A 9,287-nucleotide genomic window follows, 5' to 3' on the forward strand; every position below is an offset into this window, starting at 1 on the left:
ATGAAAGAGGCAGCTCTTCTTAATATTTTGACACCAAAATCATGTCGATACACCTTACCGACTGCGAGTAAAGCCACCCACGCTTTAACTTGACAGACTGTATATGGGACCAAATGTCGAGCCGACAGTCAATTCGAACCTGAGATAACAAATCCAAATTAAAATAAGAAGCACTGAATAGAAGATCTACGGCAATCTAATAAGTAGAGGAGAGTACTCGAATATGAGATATTCTCGTAATATGAGAAAGCGGGGTATCAGCTAAACTAAGAGACCCACTCTGTTGGTTCTATCACTAACTTGTAGCCCTTGAAGAAAGAGTAATTTCGTGGTATAGTCCATTTTTCATTGGGGTTCTGAAGATTATAGGCGAACTTTTTGTGAAATCGATGGTGGTCGAGTTCTTGGAAGGGAATTCTTTAAACCCTATTTATTATTCATTAAATATGTATTTCACAGTAAAGTTTGTCTGGAGTGATGGGTATTGTATAACTAAGTAGGAAAATATCGATAGTGTTGAAGTTTTTCATTGTACAGGTCAGGCATAGTAAGTGCATAGTTGCACGGTGTGGTTCTCATAATATGAAATACCTGTGGTTTTTATAATACTGTGGCTGCGCGAGGGAAATTGGTTACAAAAGTGTTTGTGACTACTGCAAAAACTAAATATATCTAAGTAGCAGTAAATTTATACTTCGGAAACATAGAATGAAGTTTTTCATTAAAAACAATACTTTATTTTGGATTTTATTACCTATTTCCTGAGATACCTCATATTATGAGAATAGTTTGACGAGTTTGGAAAAAGCACTTTTTTACATTTTTTGTATTTTCAGCAAAAAAAAAATTTAATAAAATTTTTTATTTGAGCTTCTTATGACAAACTAAATTTCCTTTAAAATGACCTATATTACTTTTAAATTCAATGCATAGAATCAGTGGCGTAGCTACGAAATTTTCCGCCCTGGGCCAAAAATAATTTGCCGCCCATAGTTCTCAAATCTGCATTCATTTCAAAGATCGTTTTGCCGCGCCAAGCATTTGCGCCCGGGGCAGCTGCCCCTTTCGCCTCCCCCTAGCTACGTCAGTGCATATAATTTCAACAATCACGCCAAACAGAGTTGGTGTCTCATATTTGGGTACTCTCCTCTATTTCATTAAGTCCGTTTTAAGACCTCCAAACATTCAAAAATGGAAATTTGTGCACATGTTGAGTAGTTAAATAGAGCTTGATTTATATTGAATTAAACCTCCTCAGATCCTCGTAAAGTCTCTGAGGCTAGAGAATTTGAGAGAATAAAAAGAGGACTTATATATCGACTCGGGATACTTCGAATAATGTTTAAATTTTTGAGAGTTCAATTTATGTAAATTTTAATGTTTTTGTTCGATGGCATGTAACAGGGTGAAAGAACGGAATTATTGAGTTTTTTTCTCAGTTTAACGTTTTTTGTCTACATAATAAAATTTGTTGCATGATAGTATCTACTCATACCAAAAAATCCTGCCCTTTAAAAAAAATTCGATACTTTGACCTAATGAAATATTAATTTTGGTAAAGCAACATTTTTGGCAGTACTATTTTTCATGGTAAATTCCATGTGGTAGATTTAATGAACCTTGATAAAACTTCGAACCACTTTCCAATTTTATATCTGAGCGAAGAAGCAGTTTTCATAATTTTCATATTGATTTACTTAAAACTTTAAATTCCATAATAGCAAACATTTATTTTTTATTTGTTGACTCAATTCTACATAAATTCTCATCCAATGATGCTACAGAAATGTATACATTTCACCATTAATATTTTAGTTGATGAAGAATAATAATTTTCTTTTATTGATTCAAAAGGGTGGTTAACGACTATAAAATAATGGAATTACGTTTATTTGGAATTTTAAGTACTGGAGACTGGGCTATCAGTGGGTCGGGTAAATCTCAGTCATAATTATACGCGACTAAAATCATAGATGACAAAATCGGAATTTGTCAGGAGAGCGAAATAACATTCTGTAAGATCGAAATCAACATTTAAAGATAAAATAAAAGTTTACCATGAAGTGAAGTATTTTTCAATTGAGGCCAAAAAAGTATGATTAAAAAATATTATCCAGATCCGAGAAAGGAAATTTGGAAATTTACAAGCTCAAGGTGACAAGAAAATAAAATTGGAACAGGCTTGGTTGCGAATCACGATAAAAAGTGGAATTTTCAGTTCAAAAAATAAATAAAATCTTGCTTCCAAGATATTGAGTTGCTAAATTGGGAGAAAATGAAGTTTATTAGAAAAATTTAACTAATTCCGAATAAATCATTCAAGAATTTGAAGGTTCTAGCTTTACGGTTTTCGAAAATCGTCTTTAGATAACAACTAAAGGATAATTTTTCAATTTTTTTAAATAATAAAAACTTGCTCCCGAGATATTGGGAGGCTGAATGAGAATATATAAGGTTTCATCTAAAAAAATGATTCTATTCCGGGAAATAAATTAACCTGAAAATTAAATTTAAAGAAAAATATCTATATTACTTGAAACATACCCTTCCGTATCATGCAACAAAAACTTAAAAAAAAACAGCAAGATAAACTCTTGAATTTGTGAAATTTTGATTCTCCGTTAAAATTCCCATTAGAAGGTCACGAAGTAATCACAATAGTTTTCTTTGCAACGATTAAAACTTAAAAAATTATATAAGACCTATAACGCCTGTTGACTACTGCTTACAGATGATGCGTTTGAAGTGTAGCAGTCAACAGGCGTTATACGTCTTATATTTTTTAAAACTTTTTGCTGTTATAAAAAAACTATTGCGATTACTTCGTGACCTTCTAATGGGAACTTTAACATAGAATCTCAATTTCACCAATTTCAAAATTGATCTTGCGGTTTTTTTTTACATTTTGTTGCTACTCTGTATAGAGTATCCTTTCCGTTCACTCGGTCTGTAGGGGTAGTTGTTTTTATTTTTTAGCTACAGCACAAATAGGAACTTATGTTTTTCGTATATAAAGAATTTACGAAAAGAAAATTAAACTTATTCCTTCGTAAACCGTTTCCATGCTATTATTTTGCACATATTTAGCAACTTTGCGACAAAGTATGGATGCCGCAACTTCGTGTTTACTTTGAGCTTGGCGGTAATTTAACTCACCGTTTCTTATGCTTTCTATTGCCCTTTTCAAATTCCATTCCAATTTCAAGTTCCATTCTGCCCGATTCAGCTTGTTGCATCTCGCCCCCAACGTTCATTTTTATTTGAATTCCAAATTTTCTTTTCTAAATAATTTAGAATTAAATCTAATGTCAAGAACAGAAAATTTAAACTTTATTTTTGGAAATTCTTGTAAGGGAAAATGGGATAAGAACATGATTAGTAATTTACTTTCTCTCGAAAATCACACCATTCCTGAGTTCTGACCCGTGCAGAAATCGCCCAGTATCTCATCGGTTCCAGGCTTGGGCCAGGCCGGGGGCCCCAGGCCTGGGTCTAGCTTGTATTTTTCAATGACTCGACCTCGAGCCCGGCTAGATAGGTAGTAGCACAGTTCAGTTTCTGTTAAAATAAAAATTTTTAAAATAGCAATATTTAACAATTCAGATATTTACTATGTATTCCATTACTCGTGGAACAGAAAAAATTTGGTCAAAATATTTGTTTTTAGGTTATTTTTCAACAATGTTTATTCAGGGCATCAAGTGACCCAAAGTACCTATGATTTTTATGGAATTTTTGTGGACTTGTCTTAACTAGTAAAAGTACTGGATTATTAATGTAAAAAATCCAATGAAATATACAATTATTTGTCTACTTATTCATATAGAATACAGAAAAATTGTTTGGTTTGCAATTCCTTTTTTATGAACTTCTAAGATTCGGTATGAGTGGTCCCATCCGTTACCAAAATAATAGAAAAGTTTATTTTATTTTCTTTAGTATGTACTAAAAGATGAAAAATTCGAGATCTAAACTTAGTTTGAGATAATACCCATCATAGTTAATTTAAAAATGTTTATAATACTTGGAGAATATGAAAAAAGTGATAACGGATGGGATATAGGAGGGTGGAGACGGATGGGACATTTGGCATTTCAAAACCCTTCGTCTGACCATTAGCCTAATGACGGCGCTTAAGAGATTCTAAAATTGCATGGTGAATTCTGCAGAAGAGAAGCGAAAGAATTTTGAAATTGCTTCAAACCTTCTGTATTTAAAGTGGTTTATAAATATTTAAGGACTTGAATGACAGGGATATTCTTAACTATTATAATATTTTTCCAGATATAGTAGCGTTCTATTTTACCCGCCTGTTCTGTCGCGTCCCACCTTCCCCTACCTGAACCACACTTTCTTTTGCATGTTGCTGACAAAGTTATTGTTTAGAGAGTTGTAGAAAATAATATTCAGAATAGTCGATTTATATGATAATAATATAATATAATTACTTTAATACCCAGGTTACGTTTAATGTCAGATGAAAAACTAGAAGATTTGGGTACTTACCTTCTTAACTGATCTAGTCATATTGCAAAAACTTGGTTTATTAACATAGTTTTTAAACTTGCATTAGATTCGCAAAAAATTATTCCATAAGCACAACCCCACTTTTAGAATTCCTCATTTTTACCGCCTATATTTGTTTCATATTTGAATATAAATAAAATACTTGTGTCATATAAATATAACATAGTATTATTATTATACATATATCTTTAAGCTAAATCCTTTTCGAGGTACATAGTATCTCTACTGTTTTCAGTTATGATGGTTATTGGTTATAGAAAACATCAAATATCATCGGTAGCGTTATAATATTTAGTTCCACTAAATCTAAAAAACATTGATTGACCCACTTTTTTCGATGTAATTTTAAGAATTTTACGTCATCGGATATTTCAACTGAGATCTTTAGCAATATTTATCGTAAGCATAAACATGATTAAAATCTCCTATTTATGTGTTCATACTTATTAAAGTGACGTTAAATGATTTCGGCATTACATTTTAAAATGAGTTTTTGAATAACAAATATTTAAAAAATCAAATAGAATTGCCATTCAAAACACTTTCTCCTAACTTTCTAACTAAAATTTTTTTTTCAACTATTTATATCAATAATAATTTGATTAGGCAGCACTTATGCAAATGCAAAAAAGTATGCTTAAAAAATTATCTATTTTATACCAAAGGAAGCGTTGCGTGATAAAGAAAATTGAGTACCAAAGGGCGATACGAGACTATTAAACGATGGGATTAAGTGCTACGTAAATTCTTGTACTCGGTCGCTTTTACCAGGATAAAGAATAGCCGCTTGGTTAGACGCATTCGCCCGTAAGAGATTGCAAAGTAAGCAGGAGTAGCCCAAGGAGGAACGGTAATAAGGATATACTAATGGGGATAAAAAATTTGCCTCCAGACACATCCATATTTCCGTTTTCAACCTTTCACAATTCTTCAAGATTGTTCATTTATGCATTCTGACAGGCAAACTTTAAATTAGCAGAATAAAACAATGATTGTTTATCACAAAAAGTGCAATCGGAATATTTAACATTTATTGCACGTTTATTTCCTATTTATCTTTTTACGTTTCATAGATTTCGTGAATGAGGATCAAAAGTATATTTTAATGAATTCCGCATTGAATATTAACAATTTTACTAGATTTTACTGCAAACTAACAGAAACAAAATATCTCAATTTTTGTAGCTCTTCAATTTAATATTGTCTTACTACTGTATCTAATTTATTACAGACAAGACAAAGTGGCTCCATCTATCACCTCCAATCTCTACCTAAAGTCTTTATTATACACAAAATCAAATGAATTTTCCTGTAAAAAAATGTACATTAAATTAACTTTTTAAAATAAACTAATACCACATCAATTAATTTTATACTTTTTTAACTCAAATTTTGTTTTTTATATCGACAGAAGATTCTTTCAAATTCAAGAATCAAGGTTGAGTTGTCAGAGAGCGCCAGCGTTCTTTGGCATAGAATTTATGTAATTCTTCGGATAAATTAAAATCTTATTTATCATTATTTACATATTTTCTGTTGACGGCAGAAACAGAATTGCACTTTTTTAAATTATTATTTTCTTGGATTATTTCCTATGTTTCAATTTTAAATCGTACTTAATTCTCAGAAATGACATTTTGTATTATTTACTTTTTTATATTGTAATCTGTTTTAAGGCCATGCTATATACTTACTCAATTGCTCATTTGCCAAATAAGAATTGTACAAAAAAATTTATTTTATTTTTGTAAACAAATTTTTTGTAATTCCAAAGTGTTAGGAAGATGCAAATGTTTGTTAGTACCTTTTACTCAATTTTCCAAACCTTTAACTTAACCAAATTAAATTATCTTAACCAAATTAACTTAAACCAGTCTTTATCTCATTTCTTGCGGTAAGGTAAGAATATACACAATGCACGGTATTCCAATTTACGAAATCATGACACAATATAATTTTTTTTATATAAATATTAAATTTATTGATCATAACATCATAACAAATAACAGTTTTATACGCATAAGAAGACAGACGATTTAAAAAAAATTAACAAGTAACATCGCATTGATGCACACTTTTCAATAAGCTCAGAATCTTTCTCCACTTTCCTATAAAAATCTTATTTTTTTGAAGCCGAAAAGAATTTCTAACGATAAAAATGAAAAAACAAATTTGAAAAAGATATTTTTCATTACATCTTTCTCTAAAATCTAAATTATATAATAATATAGATAATAACCTACGAAAAATTGCAAATGAAATGATATTCTCAAATGCTCATATCTTTAAATGATATACATGTGTGTAATATTTAGATAAAGTCGTATAAGCTACAACGTGGTATATGGTCCTCGAACCCGCTAATAATGACAAATGAACAAAGCTATTATACATAAAAATGCATTTTGATTTAAAAAAGTGAAGAAAGTGCCTTTATGGCAATGTGACACTTATCCGATTCCTACATTAACGACATTTTTGGTAAAATCCATGTCTATCGTCGAAGAAGAAGGGATTGAATTGTACGAAAATGTGATATCGTATACTTTTTTCGTAATCATAAACATATAGGACTAAATAAACCTTCCTTAATGACTGTTATTAAATTTTTCAAACCTTTAACTCGATATCACATTTCGCGCGCGTGCGCGCGTGTGTGTGTGTGTGTGTGTGTGTGTATGACGAAACCGAAATGTCCGTAAGGTAGAAATGGGATAAATGTAACATGGACTTAAAAATAAATATGAATGCAGTGCACAGAAAACTGGAATATATTTTTTACATTATGAGAAAATATTGTCTTAACTTCTATTTTATAAATATTAATTAATAGCCTTAACGTATAAAAATCTCCATCGAATTTTTGGAGATTAGAAAGACAAGTTTGGACAAATTCGACAATGTTTCCAAAAATACACAATAATATATGAGAATCGATCATTAAAAATTATAAAATTATTATAAAATAGATCTTTGCTTTTTTGGAGACTTCTACCTCTTTTTGAAACTCATTTCAAAACATTACTAATTCAATTTTTGCGCATTCTGGTTTATAATTCAGCTAGAAGAAAGATTCTTTGGCCAATTATTGAAAAATAAACTTATACGGAGATCATTTTTTCCTCGTGAAAACATTATTTCGATGAGAACAACAATCTTTTTGAGTTACCTCTGATTGCGTCCGTAGACGAATAATATTCCGGGAGCCAGGAACCGCTTAGTCCGCGGAAATAGGTCCCCGGAATTTTTTGGATGGATCTTGTGCAGAATGGTCTCCTGAATCCAACGGTATGAGGTGCTTTCGCGAACTGATGGTCGTTCTCGAGATATTGTTAATTAAACATTTTTACATAACTTAAGCTATATCTTGGAAAATTATCGACATATTAGGAAATTATTTTTCGAAACTGTTAGGTCTTATTGAAATAAACAATTTTTGTCTGCCTCATTGTTTTTGCAAAATACGCAAAAAAAATATAATATAATAGTTGATTTTTATACCTTGTTTATGGGTCTTTTCAAGATTTGTCTTTAGAATTAGTTTGATTGTGTTAAGATGCATGAAATTTCTTTGGCACATTTTCGCATCTGATTGATAGTTTATATAAAAAAAACCGCAAACAAGATTTGCAACAAGGTTTCTTTGAACCCGTTTGTAGCCGATATTTATTACAATTTTCACACTTTGTTTTCTCATTCTGCTAAAGAAACCATAGAGGGAAAAAGTTTGTCTAAGACTTTTTCTGTAACTCGAATAGTTTATTTAAAAATAAAAAATAATGTTAAAGGAAAACATATCGTGAAATATCAACAGGGGGAGTAAATATTAACCGATCTTTGTCAATCTTTTTTTGATTTTCTCGAAATAATATAACAAGGCTAATTCAGCCTATTGAAATCAGATTAATTAATATTGTACAAAATTTTGATTTTCTCCGCTGGCCCCGATTTCAAACAATGAGAAGGGCGGGCCAGACAAGAAAGCGTTCACTCGAGCGACAGTAATCAGCTAGCCATGGGAAACCGCACTAAGAAAGCAAATGGTCCAAATATCTTACCATTGTTATAAGAGTGTCGATTAAGAAAAATCAAAATTGTGTACAATATTAACTAATCTAATTTCAATAGGCTGAATTATCCTGGTTACATTATTTTGAGAAAATCAAAAAAAAGATTTTAAAAATCGGTTAATATTTACTACCCCTGTTGATACTTAACAATATATTTTCCTTCAACTTAATTTTTTTAGTTTTCAGTAGACTATTCGAGATACGGAAAAAAGTCTTAGACAAACTTTTTCCCTCTCTGGTTTCTTTAGCAAAATGAGAAAACAAAATGTGAGAATTTTAATAAATGTCGGCTACAATCGGGTTCAAAGAAACCTTGTTGCAAATCTTGTTTGCGGTTTTTTTATATAAACTATCAATCAGATACAAAAATGTGCCAAAGAAATTTCATGTGTCTTAACACAAACAAACTAATTCTAAAGAAGAATCTTCAAAAGAAACATAAACAATGCATAAGAATCGATTATTATATTATACTTTTTTTGCATTTTTTGCAAAAACTATGAGGCAGACAAAAAATTGTTCATGACAAAAATGGTTTATTTCAATCATACCTAACAGTTTCAAAAAGAAATTTCTTAATATGTCGATAATTTTATAAGATATAGCAAAACTTATGTAAAAATGTTTAATTAACAATATCTCGAGAACGACCGTCAGTTCGCGAAAGCACCTCATACCGTTGGATTCAGG

This window comes from Belonocnema kinseyi, chromosome 8 (genome assembly GCF_010883055.1).
Source record: "Belonocnema kinseyi isolate 2016_QV_RU_SX_M_011 chromosome 8, B_treatae_v1, whole genome shotgun sequence".
Lineage (NCBI taxonomy): Eukaryota > Metazoa > Arthropoda > Insecta > Hymenoptera > Cynipidae > Belonocnema > Belonocnema kinseyi.